The following is a 12,952-nucleotide window of genomic DNA, read 5'->3' on the forward strand; positions in this document are numbered from 1 at the left end:
TCCAATCCTCTCCAGCATTTGTAGTTACCTGTTTGTTTAACGGCAGCCAATCTAACTGGTGTGAAATGATATCTCATTGGTCTTAATTTGCATCTCCCTAATGGCTAGTGAAGATGAACATTTTTTCATGTGTTTTTTGGCCACTTGTATTTTTGCTTCAGAGAAATGTCTTTTCATTATCTTTTGCTCATTTTATAATTGGGCTGTTTGTACTACTGTCGTTGATTTGTAGGACTTCTTATATATGTAACATATCAGTCTTTTGTTAGATATATGGCTTCCAAATATTTCTTCCCACTGAGTTGGCTGCCTCTTCACCTTTTTGACAAATTCCTTTGAGGTACAGAAGCTTTTAAGTTTGAGGAGTTCCCATTTGTCTATTTTTTCTTTTGTTGCTTGTGCTTTGGGTGTAAGGTCTAAGAAGTGGCCTCCTAATACAAGATCTTGAAGATATTTCCCTATATTATCTTCTAGGAGTTTTATGGTATTGTCTCTTATATTGAGGTCTTTAATCCATTTTTTTTTCCTTTTCAAATTTAGTTTTTAGTATCACTCCTTCCCCATTTCCAGCTAAATGACCACCAAAATACAGAGCTTATTTCATCACTGGGCATTTTCCAGCCTGTAACAATGCACATAGCCCCAAATTCCTAATCAGGAATTCACTGGTCCAAGCTCCTCTCCATCTATCAGACTTGTAAATACCTGTCTTCTGTCTCTTCTCCCAGTACCAAGATTACTTTCAAATACTGCTAAATGCAAAAAGAACTTTGAAGCGGCAAGGTCTGGCTCCATCAGAAACCAGACCCAAAGGTGTTTTTCAGCACAGCCTCACCTGGGTCTAGTTCAGATGTCGGATGAGTTGATTGATGCTTTTGCCCCAATAACCAGGTGAGCCCATTTCCTTGAAAAAGCCCACTTTATTCTTGGTAGCATGACAGTCCACTTAGAGGTAGAATGGACACAGGAATTGGGAGATCCTGTCAAAATACTTCCTGGGAAGGCAACTTCATGAATGAGATCTTCCAAGCAAATGACACCAAATCTCTCCAGGTGCTCCTCAATTACTGTGTTGTCTGTCAACGGGATTATCTTATTTTTGACCTTGGCTTGTCCGTGTTTCAGGATGAGTTCCCTGACAGACTTCAGAGTTGGAAATCCCCAGATCACATAAGGTTCCACTGTACACAGCATTTTTAGGGTTGTGGGGGTCATTTTCACAAATACACCACTGAAAATCTTTCTCAAGCGAAGTCTTTCAATGGTCCTCCGCACCAGTAAACCTATCCCTTTGATCCTTTGGATGCGTATTACAAAGGCCAAGGAATGTTCATCTGGCATTTCCAAGCCATGAGGTTTCACTTCTAGTCGTTTGAGGAGTATCCTGTCATGTTGCTGCTGCTGAGAATCAATTAAAAATGATCCCAGTCGCTTAAACCTGAGCTGTTTCCCTCTCCTCTGCTTCTTTTCCAAAAGTGCCTGCTTTGCCTGAGTGGATCTGAGGGCCTGATAAGCCTTCCTCTTTTTCAGGAGATTTTCTGGAACCAAAGGAATCTTTTTTCTTGGCTCTTCCCCTGCCATCTTTCCGACGTTGCAGTTACTCCTCGTGCACACGCTCTCTTTAATCCATTTTGAGTTAATTTTTGTGTAGGATGTGAGGTAGGGGTCCCCTTTCATTCTTTTGGATATGGATATCCAGCTCTCCCAGCCCCATTTGTTCAATAGACTGTTATGTCCCAGTTCAGTGGTTTGGGGGGTCTTATCAAAGATCAGTCGACTGTAGATCCGGGGGTCTATCTCCGAATTCTCAATTCGATTCCATTGATCAAATGTCTATCTATCTCTGTGCCAGTACCATGCTGTTCTGACTACTGTGGCTTTACAATAAGCTTCAAAGTCAGGGAGTGTAAGTCCTTTTGCTTCGTTTTTCTCTTTTAGAATGTTTTTAGCAATTGAAGGCACCTTTCCCTTCCAAATAAATTTGATAACTAGATTTCCCAAGTCTGCAAAGTAGGTTGTTAGAATTTTGATAGGTATTGCATTGAATCTGTAGATGACTTTGGGTAGATTTGACATCTTAATGACATTTAAGCCTTCCTATCCATGAACATGGAATATTTTTCCATCTTTTTAGGTCCTAATTCTTTCAGTAAAGTTAGGTAGTTTTCTCTGTATAGGTCTTTTACATCCTTGGTTAAGATTATTCCTAGGTACTGGATGTTTTTAGTTGTTATTGAGAATGGAATCTTTTTCTTGAGTGTCTCTTCAGTTAGGTCATTTCTAGTGTATGAGAACATTACTGACTTATGTGCATTAATCTTGTATCCTGCTATTTTGCTTAATTTGTTTATTAGCTCAAGTAGCTGTGTCATTGATTTCTCAGGGTTTTCCAGATATAAGATCATATCATCTGCAAATAATGGCAGTTTTACTTCTTTCTTTCCAATTTGGATGCGCTTTATTTCTGTCTTGCCGCATTGCTCTAGCTAGCACTTCTAGCAAAATGTTGAATAACAGCAGTGACAGCTGGCATCCTTGTCTCATTCCTGAACTTAGGAGGGAAGGCTTCTGGTCTCTCGTCATTGAGTACTATGCTGGCTGTTGGTTTTTCATATAGGCCCTTTATCATATTGAGGAAGTTTCCTTCAATTCCTACCTTTTGAAGTGTTTTTATCAAAAAAGGATGCTGAATTTTGTTAGATGCTTTTTCAGCACCTATTGAGATGATCATTTGATTTTTCCCTTTTGATTGTTAATGTGTTGTATTACATTGATTGATTGTTTTATGCTGATTGATTTTCTCACGCCTGGAATGAACCCCACTTGGTCATGGTGTATGATTTTTTAAATGTGCCTTTGGATTCGATTAGCAAGTATTTTGTTGAGAATTTTTGCATCTATATTCATTAGGGAGATTGGCCTGTAGTTTTTCCTCTCTTGTAGCATCTTTACCTGATTTTGGTATTAAAGTGATGTTAGCTTCATAAAATGAGTTAGGTAGTGTTCCATTTTCTTCAATGTTTCAAAAGAGTTTAAGTAAGATTGGTGTCAGCTCTTTTTGGAAAGTTTGGTAGAATTCCCCTGAGAAGTCATCTGTCCCTGGGCATTTATTTGTGGGAAGCTTTTTGATGACTGATTGGATCTCTTTGCTTGTGATTGTAGTTTGTTGATGTCTTCTATTTCTTCTCTAGTCAGTCTAGGTTGTTCATGTGTTTCCAAGAAATTGTCCATTTCCTCTACATTATCTAGTTTGTTGGTATACAGCTGTTCATAGTATCCTCTTATAATTTTTAAAATTTCTTTGGGATCTGCAGTAATGTACCCCCTTCATTTATTATTTTGTTTATTTGGGTCTTCTGTCTTTTTGATTTTGTCAGTCTATCTAAGGGCTTGTCAATCTTGTTGATCTTCTCAAAGAACCAACTTTTGGTTTTATTTATTCAATTTTTTTTTGTTCTCTGTATCATTTATTTCTGCTTTAATCCTTGTTATTTCTTTGGATTAGGATTAGTTTGTTGTCCATTTTCTAGCTTTCTTAGCTGTTCCATTAGTTCTTTACTTTTAGGTCTTTCTTCCTTTTTAAAGTATGCATTTAGAGCTATAAATTTCCCCCCTCAATACTGCCTTTGCTGCATTCCATAAGTTTGGGTATGTTGTGCTCTTGTTTTCATTCGTCTCTATATATTTAGCAATTTCTCTTGCTATTTCCTCTTTAACCCACTGATCGTTTAGGAGTGTGTTGTTTAATCTCCAGATATTTGCGAATGTTCTAAATCTCTGATGGTTACTATTAATTGTATTCCATCGTGATCAGAGAATGTGCTTTGAATAATTTCAATCTTTTAAAATTTAATGAGGCTTGTTTTATGGCCCAGCATACGATCTATTCTGGAAAAAATTCTGTGAGCACTAGAGAAGAATGTGTATCCTGGTGATTTGGGATATAATGTTCTATGTATGTCTGTTAATTCAAATCCACTTCTCAGACTGTTTAGGTTTTCAATTTCCTTATTGGTCCTCTGTCTGGCTGATCTATCTATAGGAGAGAGTGATGTGCTGAAGTCTCCCACAATTATTGTGGAAACATCTATTGCTTCCTTCAGTTTTGCCAATGTTTGTCTCATGTACTTTGGGGCACCCTGCTTGGGTGCAAAGACATTTATGATTGTTATTTCTTCTTGTTGAACTGCCCCTTTAATTAGAATATAGTGACCTTCTTTGTCCCTTATAACATCCTTGCATTTATAATCTATTTTATCTGAGATTAATATTGCTACTCCTGCTTTCTTTTGACTGTGGCTTGCATGGAATATTTTTTTCCATCCTTTCACTTTCAATTTCTTTGTGTCTCTGGGTCTAAGATGGGTCTCTTGTAAGCAACATTTTGATGGTTCATATTTTTAAATCCATTCTTCCAATCTTTATCTTTTAACTGGGGAGTTTAAACCATTCACATTCAACGTTATTACTGTGAAGCAGTTCTTGAATCAGCCATCCTATCCTTTGGTTTTTATTTGTCAGATATATTTTTTCCCCTCTCTGTTTTTCTTTAATGTACCCTTACTAAAACTCTTTAGTTCTGAACCCTTCTCCATACCTCTCTCTCCTTTCTTTTTTTCTCTGCTGGTAAGGCTCCCTTTAGTATCTCTTGTAGGACACGTCTCTTGTTAGCAAATTCTCTCAGCATTTGTTTGTTTGAGAGGATTTTAAGCTCTCCCTCAAAGTTGAAGGAGAGTTTTGCTGGTTAAAGAATTCTTGGTTGGCAACTTTTCTCTTTGTGGTTACTATGGGACTTAAATTTAACATTTTACATCTATAAGAATCTCATTTGCTTTGATAACAACTTAACTTCAACAGTATATGCAAACTATGTGTTAGGGTTCTCCAGGGAAACAAAACGGCAGGATATTATACATATAATGCATATATTATGAGATTTATAATAGGAATTGGCTCACGCTACTGTTGGGATGGGCAAGTCTGAATTCCTTAGGGCAGGCTGTAAGCTGGGAACTCCAATGAAGGTTTTCGACGAATTCCTCAGGAGAAGCAGGCTGGCTGAATTAGAAATGGAAATTCTTCCTTCTGACTGCAAAATCATCAGTTCTCCTTTGAAGGTCTTCAAATGACTGGATGAGATTTCTCTCACTGTTGATGGCAATCTCCTTAGTTGACTGTAGATGAAATCAGCCACAGATGCAATCAACTTACTGCTGATTTAAATCCAGGAAATAACTTCATAGTAACAATCAGGCCAGTGCTTGTTTGATCAAACAACTGGACTATAAGCTAACCAACTTGACACGAGCTCAACCATTACAATGTTCCTAAATTCCTCTGTCCCCCCACTTTAATGTAGTTCTTTTCACAAATTACATGTTTATACATTATGAGTCCCAAACCACTGAATTATCATTATATTATGCATTTGCCTGCCTTTTAGACCCTGTAGGAAGTAAAAAGTGGAGTTACAAACCCAAAATACAATAGTACTGGAATTTATATTTACCCATGTCCCTATCCTCACCATAGATCTTTAATTCTTTGTGCTGCTTTGCTCTTATTTCTACTGTCCTTTTCTTTCAACCTGGAGAACTCTAACATCTCTTGTAGGGATAGTCTAGTGGTGACCAACTCCCTCAGCTTTTGTTTATCTGGGAATGCTGTAACTACTCCCTCATTCTTGAAAGACAGTTTTGTCGGATATAGAATTCTTGGCAATTTTTTGCTTTCAGTACTTTAGATACATCGTCCATCCTACTACCTTCTTGTCTCCATGGTTTCTAATGAGAAATGGCATTTAATCTTATTGAGGTTCCTTGGTACATGACATGTTGCTTCTCTCTTGCGGCTTTCAGAATGCTATCTTTGGCATTTGATAGTAAATATAAATGCTAGTACTACTGTATGTAATGTTGCAGTGTGGGTCTAATTTGGGTTTGTCCTGTTTGGAATTCGTTCAGCATCTTGGATGTGTATATTCATATCTTTTGTTAAATGTGGGAAATTTTCATCCATTATTTCTTTGAATAGTCTCTCTGCTTCTTTCTTTCTTCTTCTGGAACTCCCATAATGCATATATTGGTATGCTTGATGGTGTCCCACACATTCCTCAGATTCTGTTCAGTTTCTTCACTCTTTTTCCTCCCTGCTCCTCAGATTTGATTTCACTGGTCTTACCTTCAAGTTCTCTGATTGTTCCTTCTGCTGCTGAATCCCTCTTGGGAATTTTAAATTTCCATTACTATACTCCTCAGTTCTCTGTGCTTTTCCTTTTCATAATTTCCATCTCTCTACTGATACTCTTTGTGTTCACCTATAGTTATCCTGATTTCCTTTAGTTCTTTCAAGGTTTCTTTAAGCCCTTTGATCATATTTAGGGCAATTTTTCTTAGGTCTTTGGTATGTCCTAGGTCTGGTTCTCATGATGGTTTCAAATGCTTTAATCTTTTCCTGAGCCACTGTTCTCTATTAATCTGTATGTTTTGTAACCACAGTGTTTTGTAGGAGTGTTCCGTGACCTACCCTCTACACACGGCAAGTTATGGGATGGCAAGTCCCTCAGGCCCCCCCCATCAGACAGACTGGGCCAGACATACCTGCTCCCAGTATGTGCACAAGGGTTACTGTGCTCCCTCTGGAACTGGACCAGGTATCCACATGGGAGTGCAGACAGCTCTGTGCTGCGTTGGGGAGGGGCCAGCCAGTGTGCCATCAGATCTTACTGCTTTTAATAAAAGTAGCCTTTCCCTTGAGTTGGCACTCACCCTGTTATTACAGTCCTCTGTTTTCTGGAGCTCTGAGAAAGATGTTTCTGCCAATTCTTACTGGTTGTTCAAAGCTTCTTGGGGAAACAGATCCCTGAAGTGTCTCATTCTGCCATCTTGAACAGGGAGAACCAGAATTCTTTCTCCGAAAGCACAAATTTTAAACCAGAAGGTATAAGAGACACTGCTTCCATTATTTTTATAAATGGATGCATAAGAGAGTTTATCAAACAGCAGTGTCACAGGGCAAGTAAGGCTATTTTAGTTGCTTACAATATGCTAGCTAAAATAGTGTAATGATTTCAACATGACATTTCTTAAAGGTGTGGAAAGATAATGGCCCTGAAGGGCAAAGGTCTAACAAATTAGAAGTTTTAACCAAACTCTAGTGACTTAAACAAAACAGAGCAACAAAACAAGAGCAGCCAAAATGGGGAGGACTTAAATGCAGTGCATTTTCTTTAAAGTCAAAATCAACATAAAAAGGCATAATGATAGAATTAAAAGTTACGTATAACGACATTATTTTCAGCATTCAGTGAACAAGGTTCAGGCTAAATATATGTCTGGTTATGGAAAAGAATTAAACAATAATTGATGATTGTTAAGAAAACTGCTGACTACATTTCCATGAGAGAAACATACCTGTGACTAAATATGTACTGAACTATTAAGTAGTAGGCAACATGAGGGATTTAAAAAAAAAAGTCATTTCCAACCCATGGAATTTACAGTCTAGGTGGGGAGATTAAGATGTACATCTCTTGACTCCCAGGGGTGTAAATCTCCCTGGCAACAAAGGCCATGACTCCCGGGATGAGCCTGGACCTGGGACCATGGGATTGAGAAAATATTCTTGACCAAAAGGGGGAAGTGAAATGACACAAAATAAATAATTAGCTATTTCAGTGGCTGCGAGATTTCAAATGGAGTTGAGAGGTCACTCTGGAGGGCATTCTTATGTGCTATACAGATATTCCTTTTTAGTTTTTAGTGTATTGGAATGGCTAGAAGAAAATACCTGAAACTATCGAACTGCAACCCAGTAGCCTTGATTCTTGAAGACAACTGTATAACTATGTAGCTTACACCGTGGAAGCCTTTGGACCACACTCTGTTTATCCAGTGTATAGACTAGAAAAAAGGGGACAATAATTTAATGAAAAATAGGGTGGGATGGAATGCTTTAAGTGTTTTTTAATTTTTTTTTTTTTTTTTGAGTAAGGAAAATCTTAAAAAATTGATCGTGGTGATGAATGCACAACTATATGATGGTACTGCGAACAAATGATTGTATACTGTGGATTACTGTATAGTATGTGAATATATCTCAATAAAACTGAATTTAAAAAAAGATGTATGTCTCTACTAATGAAGAGAATTTCAACTACATAGCTCCTTCAATTTTCATACTCAAATTATATAGGGAGCCTATTAAACAACATCAGGACATCAGATAATGGGGATTGTGGTGTGTGTGTGTGTGTGTTTTAATCTACTAGTTAAATGGACTGCTGTGCTAAGTAAAAAAAAAATATCCATATAGTCTTTTTGGGGCAGAGGTAGGGATGAAACAGGAGCTGGAACAAGGTTAGGGGAAGTCAGAGAGGACCTGGAAGGGAACTCCCCCCCACCCCCCACTTTCTTTCTAACCCTGCTTATTGTGAAACATACACATACCAAAAAGTACATGAAACAAAAATGCAGAGCTCAGTGAATCATCACAAAGATAATACCTGGGGGTCAAGAAACAGAACCTTGCCAACCACAGAAACCTCCCTTGTGCCCCTGTTAATAACTACTCTCTCTAACCTCAACGGAACTACTATCCTGACTTTTATGGTACACTTTCTTCTTTGCTTTACTTTTTATGTTTTCTACCCAAGCATTGCATCCTTACATAGTAGTGTTTAGTTTTGCCTTTTTCTGAATTTTATATACATTGAATTATGCGTTGTGTTTTTTTGTGTGTCTGGCTTCTTTTCCTCAGAATATTTGTCAGAATCACCCATACTTTTATATGTAGCTGTACAGTCTATTTGTTTTCACTGCTGTATAGTATTTTACTTTAGGAATTTATTAAAATTCATTTATCCATTATATGGTTAACATTTGGGCTGTGTACAAGTTTTTGGTTATTATCAGTGATGCAAGCACAGCAAGAATTTTGGTGTACATGTTGCCTGCATTTCTTGGGCATGTAATTAGGAGTAACACTGCTGGGTCCTAGGATTTTTATATCTTCACCTTTAGTAGATAATGCCAAGTTGTTTTCCAAAGTAATTCTACCAATTTACACTCTCTCCAAGCAGTGCAAGAAGGTTCTTGTTCTAGATCCTTACCAATGCTTAGTGGTGTCACATTTTTTAACTTGAGCTATTCTGGTAAATGTGTAGTACTATTTCATTATGGTTTTAATTTTAATTTTCCTCTTTTCCATACTTCCTAGGAGGTGTGTTTCACCCTTCCCCTTATTTCCATGTGGCTGGAGTTGTTGAGATGGTGGGGTATTCTATAATTTGAAGTAATAATTCCTTGGCCTTTTGGCCAAATGCTCTAGAGAACTCTGCATTGAAACCTTTAGCAAAGAGAAACACTCATTTACAAAGCAATCTCCATTTTGTAAGTTTTGGTTTTTTGGTGTGTGTCCCATGACCCATATAATTCCCTTTCAAGTCATTACTTCATGCCTCTTCCATTCTTCTAACTTCTCTTATGATCAAGGAAAATTTAATCATTTCTGACCTATCCAAAGCACATAATCATAGAGTAACCCTTTACTCCTTTTTCTGATATTCAAATCTATTTCCAATTCCATGCTCTCCAATCCCTGCCAATGATCTTGGTCTACACTTAAACTTTCCTTCTCTCATGTCTTTTTCACAAAATTCTTTGATTATAATTTTGGGAGTGGGCAACTGCAACTGTTTAAACACTGCTTTCTAGACACTTTCTCCTTAAATCATTAGTTCAAAACAATCTTGCCAAAGTCTTAACATTGAATTCATGCCTTCCTTTTCTTAGAACCTTCCCAATTCTTCTACATTGTTAATCTTATTAGCATCTACACAATCTTTCATGTTTCTCTGTCCATCTTTCTGGTTGTTCTTATTTCTTTGATTCTGGATAAATACATCCCACTTTCCATGCTATACTTTCAATCTGGAAAGATTTCATACTCCATAATTAAGTGCTGGCCTTTCTGCAATGGCCATTTCTTTCATTAAGTTTTTCCTGATTTTATGGAAATAGACTACATTCCATCCTAACCTGTCAGAATAGGCCAGGACTCTAACCTTATCCCTTTGGGTATACTTGGCCCAGAGTAGTCGCTGAGGAAACATGTTGTTAAGGATAATTCAGCACATCAAAGGTAGATCAAAGAAAAATGAGCCCTTAAAAAGGAGTGCTCCACTACTCTTTAGACACTAATTAATAAAAAGAAATAAAAAACTTACGTTACCAAGTAATTTCCTTCTATTGTATAGTATGACCTTACATTTATTTATTTGAGGACAAATTTATACTCAGACACACTTTATAAAAGATTTTGCTTAGGTTACCAAGCTGGATGTGATACAATGTACATGAGATTTATAATGTGGTTTAAGAACATCATTTGTATATATTTTATATAACACAGGACTTTAAAGGAGTTATAAGGGTGTAAAGTTATTTGGCTTAAAATACTGATATTAGGTCAGCTGCTATGTAAAATTTAATCTGAGGGTGAGGCGGGGCAAGATGGCAGACTGGTGAGCTGTATGTTTTAGTTACTCCTCCAGGAAAGTAGGTAAAAAGCCAGGAACTGCGTGGACTGGACACCACAGAGCAATCTGTCTTTGGGCATACTTCATACAACACTCATGAAAACGTGGAACTGCTGAGATCAGCGAAATCTGTAAGTTTTTGCGGCCAGGGGACCCGCGCCCCTCCCTGCCAGGCTCAGTCCCGGGGGAGGAGGGGCTGTCAGCTCCAGGAAGGAGAAGGGAGAATTGCAGTGGCTGCTCTTACCGGAAACTCATTCTACTGATTCAAACTCCAACCATAGATAGACTGAGGCCAGACACCAGAGACTCTGAGAGCAGCCAGCCCAGCAGAGAGGAGACAGGCATAGAAAAAAAACAACAAGAAAAACTCCAAAATAAAAGCAGAGGATTTTTGGAGTTCTGGTGAACACAGAAAGGGGAAGGGCGGAGATCAGGCCTTGAGGCGCATATGCAAATCCCGAAGCAAGGCTGATCTCTCTGCCCTGGGCACTTTTCCTTAATGGCCCTGGTTGCTTTGTCTATTAGCATTTAAATAACCCATTAGATCTCTGAGGAGGGCCGTTTTTTTTTTTTTTTTTTTTTTTTTTAAATCCTTTTTGCTTTTTCTAAAACAATTACTCTAAGAAGCTCAATACAGAAAGCTTCAAAGAATTGAAATTTGGGCACGTCAAGTCAAGAGCAGAACTAAGAGAGCTCTGAGACAAAAGGCAATAATCCAGTGGCTGAGAAAATTCACTAAACAACACAACTTCCCAAGAAAAGGGGGGTGTCCGCTCACAGCCACCATCCTGGTGGACAGGAAACACTCCTGCCCATCGCCAGCCCCATAGCCCAGAGCTGCCCCAGACAACCCAGTGTGACGGAAGTGCTTCAAATAACAGGCACACACCACAAAACTGGGCGTGGACATTAGCCTTCCCTGCAACCTCAGCTGAATGTCCCAGAGCTGGGAAGGGGGAGCAGTGTGAATTAACAGAGCCCCATTCAGCCATCATTTGAGCAGACTGGGAGCCTCCCAACACAGCCCAGCAGCCCAGAACTGCCCTGGGGGGACGGCACTCACCTGCGACATAGCACAGTCATCCCTCAACAGAGGACCCGGGGTGCACAGCCTGGAAGAGGGGCCCACTTGCAAGTCTCAGGAGCCATACGCCAATACCAAAGACTTGTGGGTCAGTGGCAGAGACAAACTGTGGCAGGACTGAACTGAAGGATTAGACTATTGCAGTAGCTTTAAAACTCTAGGATCATCAGGGAGATTTGATTGTTAGGGCCACCCCCCCTCCCCGACTGCCCAGAAACACGCCCCACATACAGGGCAGGCAACACCAACTACACACGCAAGCTTGGGACACCAATTGGGCCCCACAAGACTCACTCCCCCACTCACCAAAAAGGCTAAGCAGGGGAGATCTGGCTTGTGGAGAACAGGTGGCTCGTGGACGCCACCTGCTGGTTAGTTAGAGAAAGTGTACTCCACGAAGCTGTAGATCTGATAAATTAGAGATAAGGACTTCAACTGGTCTACAAACCCTAAAAGAACCCTATCAAGGTCAGCAAATGCCACGAGGCCAAAAACAACAGAAAATTATAAAGCATATGAAAAAACCAGACGATATGGATAACCCAAGCCCAAGCACCCAAATCAAAAGACCAGAAGAGACACACCTAGAGCAGCTACTCAAAGAACTAAAGATGAACAATGAGACCCTAGTACGGGATATGAAGGAAATCAAGAAGACCCTAGAAGAGCATAAAGAAGACATTGCAAGACTAAATAAAAAAATGGATGATCTTATGGAAATTAAAGAAACTGTTGACCAAATTAAAAAGATTCTGGACACTCATAGTACAAGACTAGAGGAAGTTGAACAACGAATCAGTGACCTGGAAGATGACAGAATGGAAAATGAAAACATAAAAGAAAGAATGGGGAAAAAAATTGAAAAACTCGAAATGGACCTCAGGGATATGATAGATAATATGAAACGTCCGAATATAAGACTCATTGGTGTCCCAGAAGGGGAAGAAAAGGGCAAAGGTCTAGGAAGAGTATTCAAAGAAATTGTTGGGGAAAACTTCCCAAATCTTCTAAACAACATAAATACACAAATCATAAATGCTCAGCGAACTCCAAATAGAATAAATCCAAAAAAACCCACTCCGAGACATATACTGATCACACTGTCAAACATAGAAGAGAAGGAGCAAGTTCTGAAAGCAGCAAGAGAAAAGCAATTCACCACATACAAAGGAAACAGCATAAGACTAAGTAGTGACTACTCAGCAGCCACCATGGAGGCGAGAAGGCAGTGGCACGATATATTTAAAATTCTGAGTGAGAGGAATTTCCAGCCAAGAATACTTTATCCAGCAAAGCTCTCCTTCAAACTTGAGGGAGAGCTTAAATTTTTC

At 38.9% G+C, this 12,952-nt stretch overlaps 1 protein-coding gene and 1 pseudogene across 2 annotated transcripts in view; both read right to left on the reverse strand.

The window, feature by feature from the left end:
• Window positions 1–12,952, reverse strand: part of SPPL3 (signal peptide peptidase like 3) — a 209,185-nt gene that overhangs the window by 18,984 nt on the left and 177,249 nt on the right. The window lies entirely within an intron of this gene.
• On the reverse strand, window positions 842–1,720 carry LOC119519168 (annotated as a pseudogene).

The sequence above is a fragment of the Choloepus didactylus genome, chromosome 23 (assembly GCF_015220235.1).
Source record: "Choloepus didactylus isolate mChoDid1 chromosome 23, mChoDid1.pri, whole genome shotgun sequence".
Classification (NCBI taxonomy): Eukaryota; Metazoa; Chordata; class Mammalia; order Pilosa; family Megalonychidae; genus Choloepus; species Choloepus didactylus.